Here is a 25,334-nt window from a genome sequence, read left to right as displayed (position 1 = left end):
AGGGCAATACTTTACTTCAGGAGATAAAGCACTTCTAGAGTGGCAGAGCGGGACGTACAAAGTGACAATTATTGAACCATATGAAAACAAACGTAAATTAGTTGCAAATTACGGCGTGCACACACTTTATTCAACATGTAAACGTGACTACCGATATTGGGATTTAGGTTATGACATGCTCGGTATGTCTGTCATCATTGTCGATGATGTCTCCCAGACGAAGAGAGAAATTCTGCATGACACTCTGAACTGTCGATGACCTCATGAATGGCTGTTCCTAACTGAGCAACGGTTTTGTGGTTACTGCTGTACATCTTGTCTTTCATACCGGAGAATACGGCGGACAATAGAGGCCCATGCCACTGGCGTCTGGGTACCCCAGAGGCAGAATGCGGTCGGTAAAGTGCTCTTCCGGGACGTCAAACACTCTCCTGCTTCGATAGGGTCAAGCTCCATCTTACATGAGCCACATTTTGTCCAAATCAGGGTCACTTTGCATAATGGGGATGATATCATCTGGACTCAAGACCACCACAACAACAACAACAACATCATCTACCAAAACTTTCCGTACCGTTCTGTAGTCACCCTGCCATAAAGGAATATCGCACCGATTATTCCGTGACTGGACATTGCACACCACACAGTCACTCGTTGAGGATGGAGAAACAATTTTTGACGAACTCACCGAAATGAAAGTTGGCTTCGCCGCTAAACCATGCGCATCTAATTTCCATCATGCCCCGCGTCCATCTGCGCGGTTTGAACGTCCTAGCGCACTCGGTTCAGAAGTTATGACAATTTTATTTCATATGGTTCAGTAATATTGTCTCCGCTTGTATTTGTTATGCGGCCCAGCCCATCCAGTGCTGCGGGCCTTCAGTGCGGCCGCGTCACCTGTGGTGAGGAGGCGAGAGACCGCGGGTTGAGCACAGGTGAACCTGAAGGCCGGCAGTGCTGTCCGGCGGGCCGCAGTGGACGATTCTCCTGCCCAATAATGTGGAGGAAGATCTACCACCCCTTCCTCCCTACTGCTGCCCAGGCCGCGTGGCATGACACAGTCAACAGAAAACGTGCCACAAAACAGCGATTGCAGAAAGTCGGTTTATCGGATTCCCCCCTCTGTCTCCTTTGCCGGCAACTCGGCGTAGACGACCACCGTCTGATCTATCCATCTTCGGACGACGTCTGGCGATTCGTGTAGCAATTGACTGCCTACTACATGCGACCTAACCGCAACACTTCTATACTCGGAGGACATGCCATGCCATTTCGTACGTAAAGGGATCAGCGGTCAGTTACCTTTCCGTGAGGGAGCATAATCCCGCCTCGACTACTGGAACTACCTGCGAACAGTAAACGCGATAATCGAACACAGGCAACGCGACCGACTTCTGTTTGACAGCTATCTCCAAGGGGTCTCTGTTACACCCTCACTTAGTTGGGGGGGGGATACCAGGAACCACCGACCTCCGCGGAGGGAAGAGCTCGCGCAGTAATTGCGCTTTTTTTCAGTGTTCTGTTTTTCTTTCCTCGGACATCGGTGACATATGCTGCCCATAATTTCATAATATAAAAAAACAACAAAAAATTAAAAAACAAATAAAAATTATATTTCGAATTGCTGCACATGTCAAACGTATCCGACAGCGGTGATGAAACAATCAGTCTAGCAGATAGTAGGGAACACAAGAACGGTCCTGTAGAGAATAATAGGTACAGGTTTCAAGAACAGGACAGATATATAGTGAAGCGAAAAAGAAACTGGTATATGCATGCGGATTCAAATACACGCAGTATATCGCGCTGCGGTCGGCAACGCCTACATAAGACAACAAGGGTGTGACCCAGTTGTCAGATCGATTACTGCTGCTTCAATGGAACATTATCAAGATATAAGAGGGTTTCCACGTGGTTTCATAGTCAGCACACGAGCAGTGGGACACAGCATTTCCGAGGAAGCGATGAAGTGAGGATTTCCCGTACGACAGTTTCACGAGTCGACCGTAAATATCAGGAACCCGGTAAAACACAATTCTCCGACAGATTCTGCAAGAACGGAACCAACAACGACTGAAGAGAATCGTTCAACCTGACAGAAGTGCAAACTTTCGGCAAATTGATAAAGATTTCAATGCCGGTCAGTCAACAAGTGTCAGCGTCGAACCATTCAACGGAATATCGTCGATATGAGCTTTCGCAGCCGAAGACCCATTAGTGTACCCTTGACGACTGCACGACACAAAGCTTTACGCCGTCAACACCGACAGTCGACTGTTGATGACTGGAAACATGTTTCTTGGTCGCACGAGTCTCATTTGGAATTGTATAGAACGAATGGACTTGTACGGGTATGGAGATAACTTCTTCAATCCATGGACCCTGCATTCAACATGGAATTGTTCAAGGTGGTGGATGGTTTGTAATAATATGGGGAGCGTTCAGTTGGAGTGATATGGGACCTGTGATACGTCTAATTACGACTCTGACACACCTGTCTGATCTCCTGCATCCATTCATGTCCATTGCGCATTCCGACGGACTTGGGCAAATTCCATCAGCACAGTGCAACACCCCACACGTCCAGAATTGCTGCAGAGTGGCTCCAGGAACATTGTTCTGAGTTTAAACACTTCCACTGGCCACCAAAGTCCCCAAGCTTCTGAGTGCTTGCGGGAGCCCTACATGATGTTAGGCACGTGTACCAACTTCATTGGCTCTTCAGTGTACTTAACGGCACTAAAACCACTATAGCGACCTCCGAGGTATAATGAAAGGATACAGGACATAAATTAAAAACAATTAGGAGTGGCGGTTGTGGGATATAGCCAGAAAGAATGTGGCGCGGACGAAGGAAATTTTTCCCATGCAAAGACTTTTGGTAGCATCCAAAGCTGATGTGCAAGTATAGCATGAATTTTTCTGAATGTGTACGTCTGGGTCACAATGTCTTATGAAAGTGGGAAATACACAGTGAAAAACTCGTGGTAGAGGTAAGTGTATGTATTAAATGTAGTTCGAACGTAAAATTATAGGCTATGGGCATATGAAATACAAAATATAGTGGTAGATAATGTATCGAATGCTATGTTTGTAAAACCTGTGAGAGGTGTGTGTACATGATAATGAGACGCTTGATAAGCCATCCAATAACGTTTACTTCAGTACAGGGAAGACTAGTTGAAACGTCCCCTTAGAAAAATTATACGTAACTGTGCTTAAACTGACACACAATATTTTTTAGCGCAACGCAATCTGACTTTTAAAAATCCGTACGAAAGAATGGCCCTGTCTAACATTAACCTATACGATTCACAAATCACTTACCTCACAAAAATCTTCGTTACTCAAGCTACTGCAATACAGCGAGCGCCACTACTGCCAGCTAAATAAAAGATTCTAACTACGGAAGGCACTAACTACTGATAGGCATAATTAGAGAATGAAAGATTTTAATAGAGAAAAAACAATGTATTTACCTTAATAGTCATAATATATATAGCAGTTCGTGACATCCAGTCTTACAAATTTCAAAACTCCGCCATCTCTCTCCCCACATCCACCACTGCTGGCCGCTCACCTCCAACTGCGCAACGCTACGCGCCGCTAACAGCCAACAGCCTAACGCTACAATGGCGAGTATTACAACAATGCCAACCAGCCACAGACTGCCCACAGCACAGCCAGTGATTTTCATACACAGGTGGTGTTACAAATAAAAAAAATCTAAACAGCCTACTTACATAGTTGAGAAGAGCGAAGATTGTTACATCTAACATCAGGGATGTCTTGTTGAAACATACGTTCGTGTGAATGAATGATTGTCAGCAGGACCAACTATAACATCAATTCAGCCACAAAAGATCAGAAAAAATATGTAAATGAAAGAAAAGCAGAGAAAAATTAAGTGTATCCTTTCTTACGAGGTTTCTACACAATACAGATGAAGAGTTTCCGTAGCGTACATAGATCTTCCGCAGTAACAGAAACGCTCTTTTAATTTAACGTGTAACGCAAAATCGTTCAGGAACCAGGAGCAGCACGTCCGTTACATCGATCTTCATACCGTTAAATAACAACATTGGACTTACTCCTTCAGTGTGCAGGAAATTTACACACACTGACCGGCACTTGAACACCAAATGTTTTTACAAGAAAGCGGTACTGAACACAAGGCAGTGACTGTTTCTAACGGCGACCATCTAGAGTCTGAATTTCAGCGTGTGAAGTGCGTATTCAGAGAAACTGGTTACAGCAAGGGATAGACTGCTACGGCTTTAAAGTGCCACCGGCGACACACGCCTTGTGGATCGACGAAAGACGCCAAGCTAGCTGCATTCCTAACCAACTGTGGACCACGGCTAGCAGGATAGGACGCATGCTGAAGAGACTAAGAACAGTGTTACGATAAGAGGTAAGTTACGCCCTGTTAAAGACAGCGTGCATCTTCGAGTTCCTCGTGTGTATGGTGTCCCCTGAGAATGTGGTAGTACATTGGCGAATCATTCGCACTTTTCCTGAGCGCTGTACAGAGCATTCACGACACATAAAACAAAGGGAGCTTGAGAAGGTGACTGAACATTGCCTAGGAAAAGGACACAAAATACAATTTGAAAAAAAAATGGGAGTCTTGGTTCAAACAACATCATACTGGGATATTTTTTTAACGAAGCGGCCAAATTTGGAATGAACGCAATAACTTTAACAGAGGGGAGGGGTATACACTTACTAGGGCATGGGGGCGGGCTTAGGACATAGAGCCCCTTTCTGCAGTGTTGTACCGTAGGGCTTCAGAAGAGCGTAGCGTTGCAATAGATTGGAAAAGGGCAAAGGTCATCCCCGTTTTCAAGAAGGAAAGTCGAACACACGTGCAGAATTATAGACCTATATCTCTAACGTCCATCATTTGTAGAATTTTGGAACGCGTATTAAGTTAGAATATAACGACTTTTCTGGAGACTAGAAATCTACTCTGGAGGAATCAGCGTGGGTTTCTAAAAAGACGATAGTGTGAAACGCAGCTCGCGCTATTCGTCCACGAGTCTCAGAGGGCGATCCACGAGTCTCAGAGGGCGATAGAGCCGGGTTCTCAAGAAGATGCTGTGTTTCTTGACTTCCGCAAGGCGTTTGATACAGTTCCCCACAGTCGTTTAATGAACAAAGTAAGAGAATATGGACTATCAGACCAGTTGTGTGATTGGATTGAAATGACCTTGTGGATAACGTCTGAAGTTCACTGAGGCTTTGCGGATGATCTGTAGTATATCGAGTGGTTGCGACAATGGAAAATTGTACTGAAATGCAGGAGGATGTGTAACGAATTCACGCATGATGCAGGGAGTGGGATTTGAATATCCATGTACACGATATAGCAGGTCAGAAACTGGAAGCAGTTAATTCCATAAATTATCTAGGAGTAGACATTGCGAGTGATTTAAAATGGAATGACCATATAAAATTAATCGTCGGTAAAGCAGATGCCAGGCTGAGATTCATTGAAAGAATACTAAGGAAATGCAGTCCGAAAACAAAGTAAATAGGTTACAGTACACTTTGCCCCTTGCTTGAATATTGCTCACCAGTGTGGGATCTGTAACAGATGGGGTTGATAGGAGAGATAGTGAAGATCGAAACGGAGAGCAGCGCGCTTCGTTACAGGATCATTTAGTAATCGCGAAAACGTTACGAAGATGATAGATAAAGTGGAGGACTGCAAGAGAGACGCTCAGTAGGTCGTTAAGGGCTTTTGTTGAAGTTTCGAGAACATACCTTCACCGAGGAGTCAAGCAGTATATTGCTCCCTCCTACGTATATCTCGCGAAGAAACAGTAAGATTAGAGCCCTCACAGAGGCATACCGACAATCTTTCTTTCCACGAACAATACGAGACTGGAATAGAAGGGAGAACCGATAGAGGCAATCAGGGTGCCCTCTGCTACGGCCGTCGGGTGGATTGTGGAGTGTGGGTGTAGATCTACACGTAGACGTAACCTTGACGCTTGTAGCGGCGCGAAGGGGTCAGTTTCAAACGTGGCTCCGGCCGCTCATACCATGTGACGTCACTCGGTCCCGTATGAGGTCCACGAGACAGTCAGGGCGTGGCACGTAAGTCACAGCACTTTACGCTGCAAGTCTTACAAGTGCCAGCAGCCGTCTTCGCTGGGATAACAATTTGAGACGAGTTTAAAATTGTTGACCGGGTGATTAAATGCATACAAGCACTCGCCAGCACACGACAAAGTTAAGACCTATAGTGAGTGCCTTTTCAAATACATATTGAGGTCCTGCATGGATCCGAGCGTTCGAGAACTCTGGCTGACAAGCCGACTAGAGTGGTGTCACGAGTTTGTTGCACGCCCCGTTTCTCTCGTGGGCCTCGGACGCGCCTTGGTACTGAGCGGCCAGGAGCTGCCCAACTTGCTTTCCGAGCGAGCGCCACTCCGGCCCTGTCTGGAAGGTTCCAGATGTTGTATTCCACCTATACCTGGTGTTCGTAAATTCGCGTTACAAGCTCCTAAGGCGTGTTGAGAGGTGTGAGTACATAATGTTTTCAGTAGGAAACTTACCGTTTACGTTCTACGACGGTTTCAGTTTAGATATGTAACATTTCTGCTTGGGTAACTGAATTTGATTTGATGCAGTACAATTATTAGATAATAATTCGAAAGTAAACATAACCAAATATTTGTTTATCACCTAAGCTCTCATGTGTTATTTCTTTCGACACATCGAAACTAAACACATAACCAGTTTGTAGCTGCATACACTTCTTTATTACAAACACATGCTCTTAACGAAATTAACAGTAACCACGATCATACACTACTGTCCATTAAAATTGCTACACTGTGAAGATGACGTGCTACAGACGCGAAATTTAACCGACGGGAAGACAATGCTGTGACATGCAAATGATTAGCTTTTCAGAGCTTCACACAAGGTTGGCGCCGGTGGTGACACCTGCAACGTGCTGACATGACGAAAGTTTCCAACCGATTTCTCATACACAAACAGCAGTTGACCGGCGTTGCCTGGTGAAACGTTGTTGTGATGCCTCGTGTAAGGAGGAAAAAAAGCGTACCATCACGTTTACGACTTTGATAAAGGCCGGATTGTAGCCTATCGCGATTGCGGTTTATCGTATCGCGACATTGCTGCTTGCGTTGGTCGAGATCCAATGACTGTTAGGAGAATATGGAATCGGTGGGTTCAGGAGGTCAATACAGTATGCCATGCTGGATTCCAACGGCTTCGTATCACTATCAGTCGAGATGACAAGCATCTTATCAGCATGGCTGTAACGTATCGTGCAGCCACGTCTCGATCCCAGAGTCAACAGAAGGGGACGTTTGCAAGACAACAACCATCTGCACGAACAGTTTGACGACGTTCGCAGCAGTATGGACTATCAGCTCGGAGACCGTGGCTGCGGTTACCCTTGACGCTGCATCACAGACAGGAGCGCCTGTGATAATGTACTCAACGGCGAACCTGGGTGCAGGAATGGCAGAACGTCATTTTGTCGGATGAATCCAGGTTCTGTTTACAGCATCATGATGGTCGCATCCGTGTTTTGCGACATCGCTGTGAACGCACATTGGAAGCGTGTATTCGTCATCGCCATACTGGCGTATCACCCGGCGTGATGGTATGGGGTGCCATTGGTTACACGTCTCGCTCACCTCTTGTTCGCATTTGCAGCACTTTGAATAGTGGACGTTACATTTCAGATGTGTTACGACCCGTGGCTCTACCCTTCATTCGATCCCTCCGAAACCCTACATTTCAGCACGATAATGCACGACCGCATGTTGCAGGTCCTATACGGGCCTTTCTGGATACAGAAAATGTTCGACTGCTGCCCTGGCCAGCTCATTCTCCAGATCTCTCACCAACGGAAAACGTCTGGTCAATTGTGGCCGAGCAACTGGATCGTCCCAATACGTCAGCCACTACTCTTGATGAACTGTGGTATCGAATTGAAGCTGCATGGACAGCTGTACCTGTACACGCCATTCAAGCTCTGTTTGAGTCAGTGCCCAGGCGTATCAAGGCCGTTATTATGGCCAGAGGTGGTTGTTGTGGGTACTGATTTCTCAGGATCAATGCACCCAAATTGCGTGAAAATGTAATCACATGTTAGTTCTAGTATAATATATTTGTCCAATGAATACCCGCTTATCATCTGCATTTATTCTTGGTGTAGCAATTTTAATGTCCAGTAGTGTAATAAAATGGACCTGTCCTACTGAACAACCAGCAGGACTCAGATTGAAACATTTAATCCATTTAAGTCCAACAAACACAGATCTTTCAAGATTTACTCAACCAATTTTCACTCATTAAAACAATATTCACAAAACTACTATTAATCAAATTTACCTGACGTAACTGAATCACACAAACTTTTTAATCATGCTTCATGACTTACATAGAAACTGGCTCTCACATAACTCATATCAAATTCTAAAACTGCTTCCAACAACTACGACAGCTTCCATGGACTGATGTTAAGCAGTTCCAACAAATTAAAAGTATTATCAGATTAATACACTCAACTAGGCTTCTCTTCAGTATTACTTACAGGTGCGAGGTTTACATTTCATCTCCTGAATATGATAATAGCATATTAAATAGTCTTAAAATGGAGCCGTTTCAATTTTACGTTGAAAATCAGTTATGGACGCGATCAGACCCAAAGGTTCTAACAGATACATGAGATTCACGGACCAGAAGATGATGTAGAACTATACTCAAATTTGAGCTACAATTAAGCTTCAGGAAAACCACATCGCTCCACCGGAAAGATGGAGTTGCAGGGCACTAACAACGTAACAATATACATCGATCCAAGTCCTTAAATTACTATCTTCCACCCTGATACCCCGATCGGAGTTTGCTTGCGTCGACCGCTGACAATTATCTGAAACATAAACACATCAGCGGCAGACAACATTCTGCCGCATCAGATACACAAAGCATATCAGCCCAACTGGTTATAAATAAACCTTTAATTATACACGGCACAAAATGAACCCAAACAGGACTAACCTACGTGACCAGTTAACCAGTCAAGGCTCTTAAAATTTAATTAACCAATTCTCTTGAACAAATAAATACGCATTACCTTGTATGACCTGTAGCTACGCATTAAGCTCGGTTTCATTTCTATCTGTTGTTTTAGCTAGCACTCCCTTAAATGCCGTCAACGTATCAGGCGGCCAGACCAAATACAGTGAGAAGTAACTGAAACAATCAAGATAGTTTTCAGCGCACTCGGGTATTCAATAAACATTAACAGAACCCACCAAGGAACAATTCGACGACTCCAGTTCATTCACTTTGAGTAACATGTAAAAGACGCGAAGGAAATCTGTTCTTCAAATCTCAAGGAAATCCTAATCACCGTCGGCAGCGGATCTGCTTTCCAACGGCTAAACACGCCTCAGCAGCTGCCTACGCTTCTTCGTCGTACCGAATCGGCCACTCTCCACGCTGCATACAACCACAGGGCCACACGTCGCTGTCGCTCACACAGCTCATACACGAACTCAAGCCCACGGCAGAGCGCACGCGCCGCAGTTAAATAGCCATCCGCCAAAACTGCGAAGAAGACAAGCAGGCATCGAAAATCAGCACACAACGATCGGGATGACAATCGATGGTGACTGGCGCCAACAGCGCACCAGCTCAAGCACATTTGTTTGTGTTTGCACTTAAACACTACGGGTTTACATTATTCCAAAGCAAAAAAGAACCTGGCGTACTGTACGCAGAGAACATATTGTTTAACTGTTAAACCAAACAAACGTATGACCCGCGGTAAAAATTACTGTTTTGAAGAGCGCGCCGCAGCTAGTTGTGTGAAGCAGTCGCCCTCCGTTTCTGGTGGTGGCGCCGCTATCGCAATCGCAGCTTTGGTGTCTCCCTCTGGTGGGAAAGCGGAAAGGTTGCCTGTTCAAGTGCATTTAAGGGGCGCTATGAGCTCGCTAGGGGGAGTCTGAGTGAGGCTGGGTCAGACTCTCGTCACCAGTTGCTGGTCTGTCTCTCGTTGGCATTTATGCGGCAGTTAGTGTGTGTCTGTCGTCGGAGTGCTAGTATGTCTGTCGTTTGGATCAAACTTTAAGCCAGAAAATGAGAGTCTTGCCACTCCGCCAGTAACAGAACTCAGCTAGTGGTTGCCCGGTCGGGGCTGAGTTCCTGCATCTGAGTGTGCGTTAGGCAGCCAGTCCGCTCGAGTTGCTCGGGCCACGGTCATCGGCGGTTGGATCGGTCGCGCACTGAGACACGAGATGACTTGTCCGCCGTGAGCGTCGGCGCATGTGAGGTCCCCACGTGAGTCCAGTGGGCAGCGCCGTATAGAAAGGCGTAGTGGCTTCGTGGTTCACACGAGAGCAACAGGAGCGAAACCACGACATTGGGCTGGCCAGGGTGAGCTGCGGCGTCGTGAGACGGGAGATCGGCGCGACTTCCTGTGTCCGTTGCACCAACTGGCAGCGGAAGGTTCGGGAGTGCGTACCGGGTGATGCGCTAGGTCTTCGCCAGAAATCGCCGTTTATTAGTAGTTAAGTGATTGGAGATATGTTGTTTCATTTACTTGTTAAATTCTACTTGTTTTCTTGGTGAGGTCACCAGCCGCTTTGTTTTGGGGTCGTTCCACCATGCTTCTCCGTTTGCCCACCCGCGGGAAGGTGGTTATTTGTGAACTGGGTAGTCCGTTTTTCCCTAGTGGAATTCGGGGGGTTTAGAGCAATCTGCGGTTCGGGTTATTTAGTGAACCCTCCCCCCCCCCCCCCCCCCTGTTAGTCTGACATACGTTAATAGCTGTCTCTGTCATGTTTTTCGGATTTATTGCTTAAAGGCCGAATTCTTGAAATATGTTTTTATCTTGCCTATCATCTTGCGAGGTGGTATATGTGATTTTAATGTAAAGCATGTTGTAAATTTTATGTAAGTTTGCATTTTATGGGTTTTATTTAAATAGTCATTTTAGGTTATAAGGTTGTCACCCTTCCGCCGTAAGAGTAATTTAAAAAAAAATTCTGTGGCAAATAATTTGAGTGTCGTACCATTTCCATCCCTCTTACGAGATGCATTGTTTACGTGTTTGTGTGAGTTGTTAAAAATTTTTTTGTTTAAAGTAACCTGGTGTGTTTCAGATTTGCACCAGTGTACTCTTTCAGAGGTTGTTGTGAGCGGTAATGACTACGGCCGTGTTGAAAGGGAGCAGGCAAGCTTCTCAGCCCAAAGGCTCATACTGTTAATATTGTTCTTTCTGCCACTAAATAAAATTGTAACTTGATATTTCGAGGGTGCTTCTCTGCTTGTAATTTTAAATCTGTTTTCGGAAAAGCTTTTAGGAATAAAATTCTTATTTGTTAAAAGTAATTTCATTTTCTAGCAGTTACTTCCTGGCAACTACTTCCACGCTCAGCTAGTGTGATTAAATGTGTCAATGTTCTTGATGAATCGCTAGTAAATAAAGTAAATTCTTTAAGGAAAGATTTTGAAAGTAAATTTACGGTTCAACGTACTTAAGCGATAAATGGACGTTTCATTATCTTTCCTTTCGAGTTGTTGACTAGTAATTGTACTGCGTCATGTCTGCTTCAGATCCTCAGGCAGAAGTAGGTGAGTTAAACATCTGAACTGAAACCGTTGTAGAACAGGAAGAGTACGTTTCCGTACACAGTTTCTTATTCAAAATATTATGTACTCACTCTTCTTCAAGACATAGAAGTTTGTAAAGGGAATTAAGGGAATTCGGGAAAAGCCTGTATATGCAGAACATCGTGTCAGTGCCGTGTGCTACTGATGACGATGACAGCCATCGTAAAATTGAGTGTTTTATTCGAAATCATGTGGCGTGTAAACCGTAAACATTTTACTGAAGCATGACACCGCGAAAGACTCCGAGGACGGTGCGCACTTGATGCTTGAACATTATTTGTGTACGCATTTCAGGATTAGCCTATAACTAGACAATGATGTAAGACATTAATACAAAATTTCGACTAAGTGATTTCGATATTAATCTTCAGTCTTAACATTCATTTTACAACATTCATTTTATAACAAGTGGATTGTTCTCATTAGCGACAAAAAATGGCGTGAAACAGTCGAGCACAGCAGTAGTATTCTTTGAATGGGGAGGAATTGCCTATACTATACCGCTTTTGACATTTTATTTGTTATAGTCTAAACAGTAAGTTGAAAATTATTAAAACAATGCGGTCTCCAACTGCACGATGTTGTTCTTAGTATATGATTTAAATCATGGATATTCTGAGAAAAGTCACCACCACAATTAATTTTCTAAACGTATGCAAGTGGAACAAATTAGGACTATTGTACCACAGTTAAAAATAATTACGCCGCCGAACTTAAACATGTAGTATGTGATGGACTAAGTTAAGGAAAATGTTCCATATTTCAGCTCTTACGTTACTATTTGCAAGCACTGTAGTATAAAATGTTCACTCCTTTCCCTATCCCTGCACGCTTTACACGAATCCACATTTCACTTACTGCGTGTGATCAGTTCTCCAGTTTCGTCGTCCTCGCACAACTCGCTATACGATGCACTTAGGAGTGAGTTTCCATGGTGGCATCCCCGCAGAATGTAAAATGAGCATCATCTCCTCAAATGCAAGAGTATTTTCTTCCAAGTAGTTTTCAACTGCGACCAAAATTTTTTATATCCGCCTTTTCACTTTTATTATTTTGAGCATACCTCCTAATTGCTGACTTAAGTACATCTAATATCTGCGTAAACTGATAAAGTCCATGAACCCCATTTACAAACGCTTTTACAGCTAAATGCAGTTTATCTATGATCCATTTACCCATAACGGCTTTGCGTTGCCATACTGAAATGCAAAGTAATTGCTTAACCATTTCAGACCAGAATTTTTGCTGGAGAAACCAAGATTTTTCTTTGTATGTTAACGATACTAGGTAGTTTTTAACGATTTTGAAGCAGGATGTATACAAAGATATGTATCCTTTTCAAAACATACTTCATACACTTGGCTTCATTTCATGCACTAAAATAACTTATTACGAAATTTCTCAAATGTAATAAGAAATAAAATGACCATTAAATAATTATCGCGGAAGAGAAAAATAACAACTTTCAGTTTCACAGTGGAATATAGTGAACCAATTACATCCTTTTATTCTAATGATCAGGAGTTGCAGCAGACTGCTACATTTAATTGCTGATGTTCTCAGAGTGATGCCCAACAGTTGGCAGCACTTGCGCATGATGAAATATTCGCAAACGTGTACCTCCGGTCTCCATTGGGAATAAATACATCTGTTACAGCTAAGACACAGTGAAAGTTAAAGTACACAATCGTGGCTAGGGGATCTGAAAGGGTTAATTGAAAGCTTAGAATAAACAACGCATTAGAAAGTGTATCACATTAAGTCTAAGCGTTATCTTGCATCAATAATGCTAAATGCGTATTTTGAAGGCCATTAAACGAGAGCAAGTATCTTGAAACCACACCTTATATTATTGGCAAAGTCAGCGTTTTCTCTTTGGCAGTTTTCTACAGAAGAACCACAACGAAAACACTTCCATGACTATCTGAAAACTAAGATTTCTTCGTGTATACTCGCCCGTAAATAAAATAGAGTAGTTCTCTTGGCCACGTACACAAAATGTTAACCGAAAACTAAAGCAAAATCAGTGTACCCTTCAGACGATCGGCTTATCAACACCCAAAACTCGTAGCTGACACGGTAGTTCCTACAAGCACGATGTTAACGTTGGCCAGAGGCAACAATTTTAAAGTAGTGGTACTGATTAGGAGTCGGTAGAATAATATAGGCAACTCTACCCCAAGCGTGTGCATTTGTGTGTGGGAGTGTTTGTTGTGCGTGTGAGAAAGAGAGGGAGAGAAGGACTGAGAGAGAGAATGAGTGTATGTGTTTCGTCTACCAAGAGATAATAACTGTCAAAGTAGAAATATAGCTACATAATTTTCAGCACTGTGTAATTATGGCGTGCAGCCCTGCCTAACCCATTTTTTTTTTCATTCCAGGGATCTGTTTTTAGTTCTGTCGACAAGTAGCAGTCAGGAAATGTTTTTGAATGTAGAGACCCGTCTATAAACAGATTGGTGAAAGGCATGTAGTTCGACAAGGAATAATGGCTCGTTTCAATAACGATGTTTTCTTTGAAGTAAACTTCTGTGCATAGGTGAATTCGCATTAAGTGATAGTGTGGTAGCTATGAGAAAAATATCAAAGTAAAGCGGTGTGCAGAAGTGACTGCAGTATGAAAGCAGTAACACAGTAGTACAGCTAGAGTTCTCTACTCCTGGCATTAAAATCACACACCTCATGTGTGTGTGCGATTCCTATTTCCATCCTAGAGCGCCCTTTACTTTCCCCTCGCACACAGTGGTTTAGCGTGTGCTAATTAAGCATCATGCGGACAAACTCTGCTGTTAAACAAAGTGAACGTATTCCGTAAAGCGGACAGTCATTCATGCTCCCGGCTAGAGTATCCCATTAACATGAGCCCTCTAGTTACAGAAGCAGCAGCAGTGTTCAGATTAAAGGCAAACTGTAAATGAATGCAGTCTTGAAATCGAGTGTGCAAAAGCTAACGGTACATTTTCTCCGACTGCAGTTTGTAGTGGGTACAAAAGGTGACGAGCAACGCAATGTAAAAGACTCATTACTTCCAGAGAAAGAGACTGAGTCGACTTTTAATTATGTGGCAGAAGTAACTGGGTTAGCCATTGTAACAAGGAGAAGTTAGACATCCACCAGAGTTCATATGTACACCAGGAAAGTTAACGAGCAAGTTAGTCATAGCTCTGAGTCCCAAATCGCAAAAGAACTGTAATGAAAAATTTAAAATCATGACTAGGGCTATGAATCGACTCAGTATTCGTCGCAGGGTTCCTAGCTTCACACGACACTGATTTCAATTAAGTACTAACACATCCACGTGATTGTTCACCATTGAGGCCGCCGCCTGCGATCTCGAAATAAGAGCAACAGGTCCACATCTATATCAGAAACTCGACTAAGACTCTTGTCTCTACCCCCTTCGGAAAAGAACTCCCTCTGTACGTGTCTGCGAAACCCAGTGTCCTCTGTACGCTCACTGAAATCGAACGTTCTCTGTCCTCTTCGTTTCTACAGCTTTGGCATCTAAACAAAAATAATTCCATCAGAAACCCGCATAAGACAACTAGGACTCATGGGAAAACGGAAATTTTTCCACACAACTGCCCTCCTCTTGCCTCATCTCCCAGAAAGATCCGCGGCAATTATTGGTGCCCAATGTCAGTTCTTGTTACGGCGTTAGCGTAAGAGACATGAGAAAATGCTCATTTCTTCCCCTATCGTCCTGCCTATTTTTCGAAAATGTCTTAACTCTTCTCACGGTTTTGGTAAACACTTTTGGCATTATCACGTCCGCGGTGGTAGTAATTTCCTACTTAATCATCAAACTGACGACTTTCCACTGTCGTCGGTATGTTGCCTGGGAATGTGAAACTGTAATTAGTTTCTGAGATGCCATCTTGCGCTGGAGCCAAGGAGTCTGACATGGTAATGTCTCCACCGTCATTCAGAGAAGTATAGTCCACAGCACATACCGCCTGGAACGAACTTTGACCAACCTGTGTGGGGCTTGGAAAGCGATCGCGCCAGACAGCGGCTGTGCTGAGTACTTTACTTGAGTCTATTGTCCGCAGGGGGATAACGGGGCCACCTTTCTGTACAGGGCACAGCTCGTGTGTGACATTCGATCACCCAAGCGTTACTTCATAATAATGAGAATCTATTATTTGATTTGTATCTGACTTTTTTGGTTATACCCGTGGTCTATGGATAGCGTCTTTGATTCATAATCAAAACGTCTTCGGTCCCGGGTTCGATCCCCGCCACTGCCTAATTTTGATAAATAATCAGCATTGGCGGCCGAAGACTTCCGGCATAAGAAGTCAGCCTCATTCTGCCAACGGCCTTGTCAAATAGGGCGGAGGAGTGGATAGAGGTTCAGGGCACTCTCTTGACCTAGGGGTGGGAAATTGCCCCTAAAGGCAGAAGAATCAGCAATGATCAACGACATCAGGATGCAGAACGCAATGGAAACCACTGCATAAAAGACACGTAACGTGTATCCACAGGACATGTGGCCTGTAGTTGAAGAAGTGTCATGATGATCTCTCCATTGGCAAAAGATTCCGGAATAGTCCCTCATTCGGATCTCCGGGAGGGGACTGCCAAGGGGGAGGTTACCATGAGAAAAAGATTGAATAATCGACGAAAGGATAATGTTCTACGAGTCGGGGCGTGGAATGTCAGAAGCTTGAACGTGGTAGGGAAACTAGAAAATCTGAAAAGGGAAATGCAAAGGCTCAATCTAGATATAGTAGGGGTCAGTGAAGTGAAGTGGAAGGAAGACAAGGATTTCTGGTCAGATGAGTATCGGGTAATATCAACAGCAGCAGAAAATGATATAACAGGTGTAGGATTCGTTATGAATAGGAAGGTAGGGCAGAGGGTGTGTTACTGTGAACAGTTCAGCGACCGGGTTGTTCTAATCAGAATCGACAGCAGACCAACACCGACAACGATAGTTCAGGTATACATGCCGACTCGCAAGCTGAAGATGAACAGATAGATAAAGTGTATGAAGATATCGAAAGGGTAATGCAGTATGTAAAGGGGGACGAAAATCTAATAGTCATGGGCGACTGGAATGCAGTTGTAAGGGAAGGAGTAGAAGAAAAGGTTACAGGAGAATATGGGCTTGGGACAAGGAATGAAAGAGGAGAAAGACTAATTGAGTTCTGTAACACGTTTCAGCTAGTAATAGCGAATACCCTGTTCAAGAATCACAAGAGGAGGAGGTATACTTGGAAAAGGCCGGGAGATACAGGAATATTTCAATTAGATTACATCATGGTCAGACAGAGATTCCGAAATCAGATACTGGATTGTAAGGCGTACCCAGGAGGAGATATACACTCAGATCACAATATAGTAGTGATGAAGAGTAGCCTGAAGTTCAAGACATTAGTCAGGAAGAATCAATACGCTAAGAAGTGGGATACGGAAGTTCTAAGGAATGACGAGATCCGTTTGAAGTTCTCTAACGCTATAGATACAGCAATAAGGAATAGCGCAGTAGGCAACACAGTTGAAGAGAAATGGACGTCTCTAAAAGGGACGTCTCTAAAAGGGCCATCACAGAAGTTGGGAAGGAAAACATAGGTACAAAGAAGAAACCATGGGTAACAGCAGAAATACTTCAGTTGATTGATGAAAGGAGGAAGTACAAACATGTTCTGGCAAAATCAGGAATACAGAAATACAAGTCGCTGAGAAATGAAATAAATAGTGCAGACAACGAAAAAGATATGATTGTCGGAAGGACAGACTCAGCATACAGGAAAGTCAAAACAATCTTTGCTGACATTAAAAGCAACAGTGGTAACATTAAGAGTTCAACGGGAATTCCACTGTTAAATGCAGAGAAGAGAGCAGATAGGTGGAAGGAATACATTGAAAGCCTCTATGAGGGTGAAGATTTGTCTGATGTGATAGAAGAAGAAACAGGAGTCGATTTAGAAGAGATAGGGGATCCAGTATTAGAATCGAAATTTAAAAGAGCTTTGGAGGACTTACGGTCAAATAAGGCAGAAGGGATGGATAACATTCCATCAGAATTTCTAAAATCATTAGGGGAAGTGGCAACAAAACGACTATTCACGTTGGTGTGTAGAATATATCAGTCTGGCGACATACCATCTGACTTTCGGAAAAGCATCATCCACACAATTCCGAAGACGGCAAGAGCTGACAAGTGCGAGAATTTTCGCACAATCAGATTAACAGATCATGCATAGAAGCTGCTTACAAGAATAATATACAGAAGAATGGAAAAGAAAATTGAGAATGCGCTAGGTGACGATCGGTTTGGTTTTAGGAAAAGTAAATGCACGAGAGAGGCAATTGTGACGTTACGGCTAATAATGGAAGCAAGGCTAAAGAAAAATCAAGACACCTTCATAGGATTTGTCGACCTGAAAAAAGCGTTCGACAATATGAAATGGTGCAACCTGTTCAAGATTCTGAAAAAATGTAGGGGTAAGCTATAGGGAGAGACGGGTCATATACAATATGTATAACAACCAAGCGGGAATAATAAGAGTGGACGATCAAGAATGAAGTGCTCGTATTAAGAAGGGAGTAAGACAAGGCTGTAGCCTTTCGCCCCTACTCTTCAATCTGTACATCGATGAAGCAATGATGGAAATAAAAGAAAGTTTCAGGAGTGGAAATAAAATACAAGGTGAAAGGATATCAATGATACGATTCGCTGATGACATTGCTATCCTGAGTGAAACTGAAGAAGAATTAAATGATCCGCTCAACGGAACGAACAGTCTAATGAGTACACAGTATGGTTTGAGAATAAATCGGAGAAAGACGGAGATAATGAGAAGTAGTAGAAATGAGAACAGCGAGAAACTTAACATCAGGATTGATGGTCACGAAGTTAGTGAAGTTAAGGAATTCTGCTACGTATGCAGTAAAATAACCAATGACGGACGGAGCAAGGAGGACATCAAAAGCAGACTCGCTATGGCAAAAAAGGCATTTTTGGCCAAGAGAAGTCTGCTAATATCAAATACCTGCCTTAATTTGAGGAAGAAATTTCCGACGATGTACGTCTGGAGTACAGCATTGTATGGTAGTGAAACATGGACTGTGGGAAAACCGGAACAGAAGAGAATCGGAGCATTTGAGATGTGGTGCTATAGACGAATGTTGAAAATTAGGTGGACTGGTAAGGTAAGGAACGAGGAGGTTCTACGCAGAATCGGAGAGGAAAGGAATATGTGGAAAACACTGATAAGGAGAAAGGACAGTATGATAGGACATCTGCTAAGACATGAGGGAATGACTTCCATGGTACTAGAGGGAGCTGTAGAGGGCAAAAACTGTAGAGGAAGACAGAGATTGGAATACGTCAAGCAAATAATTGAGGACGTAGATTGCAAGTGCTACTCTGAGATGAAGAAGTTAGCACAGGAAAGGAATTCGTGGAGGGGCCGCATCAAACCAGTCAGTAGACAGATGACAAAAAAAATAAAAAAAATGCCTTTCTTGTTCCTAGATCTGTCAAGAGGAGTATAAAATCATCTATCTTAATCGTATTAAAATAAGCGAATTACGAGGGTGGCTACAATTGTTTCCGCTCTGTTCACGTTGAAATTACCGGTGGAAAACCAATCGCAGCTGGCTTTTAATTACAACAGACGGTTATCAAGGTCAATGTGCAAGTAGCACCTTTTGTTAATCTACCTCTTTGTCGTGTGTAGTCAGGTTGGATTTTCACGTTTGTTGCATAAGGAAGGAAGTTAGGATTGCGGCCGCAGGTCGTCATTTAATAACGTTGCTCCAAGCAAAACCACTGGCACACTTCCAAAATGAAAGTTTCGCTTGGCAGCGGTGTGTCCGCTGATATGGATCTTCCTGGCGGATTAAGACCCAGGCGAATTAAAACTTTGTGCCTGAGCGAGACTCGAACTCGGGTGCTTTACCTTTCGCGGGAAAGTGCTCTAACGACTGCAGTACCCAAGCACGACTCGAGACCATCCTTCACAGCTTTACTCCTGCCAGTACCTTGTATGTCATCTTTCGCAGAAGCTTTCCTCTCTCAGAGATTTCCTCTCGAGTCTTGGTCCGGCAAACAGTTTTAATATACCAGAAAGTTTCAGTGGTACACTTCTTTCCAAGAGGTTATTATTTCCGCAAACGCTTAACAAGTGGTAGCAGCCAATGGACAGTTTAGAGAAGCGAAGAAAACATGAGAGGGCTCTGACAAATCTCTCTCTGTGGGTTCTCATCTCCAGTTTGTGTCTCAGGATACCCTCTACAAAACTCTCGAGTTTTGTCAGCTTATTTTTGTTACACCCTGTATACAAAGATTTGTTGACCAACTCTATTATTTTCCTGTTAATGACAATATTAGTTTCTGTTTGCTTACTTTCTTGGCTGGCATAGTTTTAATATTTTCTGAAAATGCCGCGCGGGATAGCCGAGCGGTTTGAGGTGCATTGTCACGGTCCGCGCGGCTCCCCCCGTCGGAGGTTGAAGTCCTCCCTCGTGCATGGGTGTGTGGGTTGTCCTTAGCATACGTTAGTTTAAGTTAGATGAAGTAGGGTGTAACCTTATAGACCGATGACCTCAGCAGTTTGGTCCCGTAAGACCTAACCACGAATTTACAAATTTCAGAAAGTGCTCTTGGGCTACATTTATAAACGCGTGCAGTCACCGTGTCGCGGTATTCAGACTCTCACTGGCAAGCTCCATGGTATTCAAAGCCGTAATATTAATTTTGAAATGTGGACGTATTATCTTTTTGCGTTTATCAATGACACAATCAGTAGCGAATACCATGGTCTGTGGCATTGTTTGATCTACCCTTGCAAAGTACCGTGCATTCTTAAAAAATGCTAAATGAATCTGTTTAAGAACATGCTCATAAAACAAAATTTAAGAAACAAGAAAATAGCTCTATTAGATACTGAACTCTAGTAAATACTGAAATTTATTGGGTAAGTTTCTCAGGCATTTGAAGTAAAATGTGATATAAGACAAAGGGTTTGACTTTCACAGCTGCACTGTGTTTAAAAAAATTTTAAGACCTGTAATTTGTTGACAAAAATTTGAAAAAAGAAACAGATAATTCTAGCAAGGAAATGGATGGAACTAACATGAACTATCTAGAATTTGCAGACGATTTTTTTAATTAGAATAATTAAGAGAGGGAGTTACTCGATTGAATCTTAGAGAAAAAAATAGAGCTAAAATTGTTAAAAAAATAAAAAATGCATCAAGAAACATAGAGTACAATATTGTGAGCTACGCTGATTTACAGTAGATGTAAAATCAGTAAAATGAGCTTATAAGGCTAACACCCCCCCATGAACCATGGACCTTGCCGTTGGTGGGGAGGCTTGCGTGCCTCAGCGATACAGATGGCCGTACCGTAGGTGCAACCACAACGAAGGGGTATCTGTTGAGAGGCCAGGAAAAAGTGTGGTTCCTGAAGAGGGGCAGCAGCCTATTGAGCAGTTGTAGGAGCAACAGTCTGGATGATTGACTGATCTGGCCTTGTAAGACTAACCAAAACGGCCTTGCTGTGCTGGTACTGCGAACGGCTGAAGGCAAGGGGGAAACTACAGCCATAACTTTTCCCGCAGGCAGGCAGATATACTGTATGGTTAAATGATGACGATGTCCTCTTGGGTAAAATATTCCGGAGGTAAAATAGTCCCCCATTCGGATCTCCGGGCGGGGACTACTCAGGAGGATGTCGTTATCAGGAGAAAGAAAACTGGCGTTCTACGGATCGGAGAGTGGAATGTCAGATCCTTTAATCGCGCAGGTAGGTTAGAAAATTTGAAAATAGAAATGGATAGGTTAAAGTTAGATATAGTGGGAATTAGTGGAGATCCGTGGCAAGAGGAACAAAACTTTTAGTCAGGTGAATACAGAGTTATAAAAACAAAATAAAATAGGTGTAGTGCGTGATTAGGTTTAATAATGAATAAAAAATAGGAATGCGAGTAAACTACTACAAATGGCATAGGGAACGCATTATTGTGGCCAAGATAGACACGAAGCCCATGCCTACTACAGTAGTACAAGTTTATATGCCAACTAGCTCTGCTGATGATGAAGAAATTGATGAAATATGTGATGAGATAAAAGGAAGTGAAGTGGGACGAAAATTTAATAGTCATGGGTGACTGGAATTCGAGAGTAGGAAAAGGGAGAGAAGGAAACATAGTGGGTGAATATGGATTGAGGGTAAGAAATGAAATAGGAAGCCGCCTGGTAGAATTTTGCACAGAGCATAACTTAACTAACACTTGGTTCAAGAATCATGAAAGAAAGTTATATACATGGAAGAATCCTGGAGATACTGGAAGCTATCAGGTAGATTATATAATGGTAAGACAGAGATTTAGGAACCAGGTTTTAAATTGTAAGACGTTTCTAGGGGCAGTTATGGACTCTGACCACAATCTATTGGTTATGAAGTGTAGATTAAAGCTGAAGAAACTGCAAAAAGGTGGGAATTTAAGGAGATGGGACATGGATAAACTGACTAAACCAGAGGTTGTACAGAGTTTCAGGGAGAGCATAAGGGAACAATTCACATGAATGGGGGAAAGAAATGCAGTAGAAGAAGAATGGGTAGCCCTGAGGGATGAAGTAGTGAAGGTAGCAGAGGACCAAGTAGGTAAAAAGATGAGGGTTAGTAGGAATCCTTGGGTAACAGAAGAAATATTGAATTCAATTGATGAAAGGAGAAAATATAAAAATGCAGTAAATGAAGCAGGCAAAAAGGAATACAAACGTCTCAAAAATGAGATCGACAGGAATTACAAAATGGCTAAGCAGGGGTGGCTAGAGGACAAGTGTAAGGTTGTAGAGGCTTATCTCACTAGGGGTAAGATAGATACTGCCTACAGGAAAATTAAAGAGAGCCACATGTATGAATATCAAGAGCTCCTATGGACACCCAGTTGTAAGCAAAGAAGGGAAAGCAGAAAGGTGGAAGGAGTATATAGAGCGTCTATACAAGGGCGATGTACTTGAGGACAATATTATGGAAATGGAAGAGAATGAAGATGAGGATGAAATGGGAGATACGATACTGCGTGAAGAGTTCGACAGAGCACTGAAAGACCTGAGTCGAAACAAGGCCCTCTGAGTAGACAATATTCCATTAGAACTACTGACGGCCTTGGGAGAGCCAGTCCTGACAAAACTCTACCATCTGGTGAGCAAAATATATGATACACAAGAGAAATACGCTCAGACTTCAAGAAGAATATAATAATTCCAATCCCAAAGAAAGCAGGCGTTGACAGATGTGAATATTACCGAACATTCAGTTTAATAAGTCACATCTGGAAAATACTAACGCGAATTCTGTACAGACGAATGGAAAAACTGGTAGAAGCCGACATTGGGGAAGATCAGTTTGGATTCCGTCGAAATGTTGGAACACGTGAGGCAATTCTCACCTTACGACTTATCTCAGAAGAAAGATTAAGGACAGGCAAACCTACGTTACTAGCATTTGTAGACTTAGAGAAAGCATTTCACAATGTTGACTGGAAGACTCTCTTTCAAATTCCAAAGTTGACAGGGAAAGTATTTGTATGGAGCGTAGCCATGTATGGAAGTGAAACATGGACAATAAATACTGTAGTTTGGATAAGAAGAGAATAGAAGCTTTCGAAATGTGGTGCTACAGAAGAATTCTGAAGATTAGATGGGTAGATCACATAACTAATAAGGTGGTATTGAACAGAATTGGGGCGAAGATGAGTTTGTGGCACAACTTGACAAGAAGAACAGACCGGTTGGTAGGACATGTTCTAAAGCATCAGGGGATCACAAATTTAGCATTGGAGGGCAGCGTGGAGGATAAAAATCGTACAGGGAGACCAAGAGATTAATACACTAAGCAGATTCAGAAAGATGTAGATTGCAGTAAGTAGTGGGAGATGAAGAAGCTTGCACAGGATAGAGTAGCATGGATAGCTGCATCAAACCATTCTTAGAACTGAAGACCACATCAACAACAAGGCTTAACGAAAAATATAAACTAAACAAACGAATTTTTGGAAAACACATTTAAAGCACTGTTTTGTAGTGGTAAGACCAGAATGTATATCTGAACGTGAATACTTAGCAACAAAACATAATGGGAACAGAATAAAGATACCTGAAAGACAGGTCACTAAAATTTACTTGCAGGATACACACACACACCAGGAGATGGAGAAAGAGAAGTAATGAGGAGATCTAAAAGAACATACAGGGAGTTTCAGAGGTAGGGATGTAATTGAAAAGCGAAAGTTAATGTTCTTCTGATATCAATACGAAATGTTTTTAAAATGACTAACATAAGAATCTTTCTTCTGTTTCTCGAAAAGTAAGTCAACTGTTCCATGAGCTCCTAATAAAAAAGAACTAGGAACAATGAATACCACAGAAAAAGAAACAACATAAAAAAATAATGAAGTACTGAAGTTCGAAGGCATTCAAGGCAGGAAAATCGAGAGTTCAGGAAAAGCATGGAAAGAAGAAGAACAATGGGAGAATATGGAGGAGTACTCGAAAAATAAGAAACAACAAATAAAGGAGTGGATGGTGGTTGTTATATGATCCCAGCTGGTTAGTATAATAATAAGAAAAAGAATTTTCATACGTATTTTGTGTTGCACCTTCCAAATGCTGCGAGAAACACTTGTCCAGCAGTGTCTGTATACCATCTGTGACCCCTCTGCGCAGACCTGTAGGGGATATTTGTCGGTTCCGCCTCGAGTGGTACTAGGTAGGCACTTTCTACGGCGCAGCCGAAACCTTGGGTGGGCAAAGAACGGGGAAGAACTCGAGTAAACTTGGCCAGTGACTTGATCTGCAGGTCCGGCAAACGAACCGTCCGCTTCCTGTGCCGGCCGGCGGCCGGGGGCGCCCCGGTAATTGACACAACGGATGGCGCCACCTCGCGGAAATGGGCCAATTACGGCGGCCGGCGGGCTGGCTCGGCCAATCAGGCGGATGGATCGCGCCGCCCCAGCCCGGCACGCGGCCGGTCGGGGATTCCCCCGAATTCCTCTCCGTGCCGCCTCGCCACATCTGCTTCGCTGGATGTACGACGAGCTGGGCGTTTCACGTACCAGCGTGTGGCTCTCTCAGAAGAGTTGCTGTGGGTGTAGATCATTCATCGAGAAATTAACAGCAGGGCACATAAAGATTTACAACCAGTGACAAGTTTATTCACTAATGTGTCACTTTTGTGGAGATAGGAGTACATTGTAATCAGTGATATAAATAAAGCTAGTACAGTCCCAGAAGATTTTAACAGAAATGTCAGATCCGGTACAAGCCTAACTGCCTGCCCTGTATAGCTGCCGCCCCACCAACCCGCTTTATTAAAAAAAATAGTTTCTGTAATATAAAAGTGTCAATTTATGGTATGTGTGGAAACTTAACTTAGTCATATGATTTAAACAAATGTAGCTCTTAAAAATAATGTTAAAAACCATGCGAATTCACCATAAATTGAACACGTTTTACATTTGAGTACGCTTAAATATTCTGCGGAAAACAAATATAATTACAACACAATTCAATATTGACGTGTTAATTTGTTATGAACAATAAAGCGTACAATAACAATTTGTTTTACATTGAACAAAATAAGCGACAACATTGTAAGGAACTAAGCCACTGAACATTTTTTTAAATCTGACAAATCGAAA

Source organism: Schistocerca gregaria, chromosome 5, assembly GCF_023897955.1.
Source record: "Schistocerca gregaria isolate iqSchGreg1 chromosome 5, iqSchGreg1.2, whole genome shotgun sequence".
Classification (NCBI taxonomy): domain Eukaryota; kingdom Metazoa; phylum Arthropoda; class Insecta; order Orthoptera; family Acrididae; genus Schistocerca; species Schistocerca gregaria.
The sequence above is the reverse complement of the archived record's forward strand: the minus strand, read 5'-3'. Positions refer to the sequence as shown.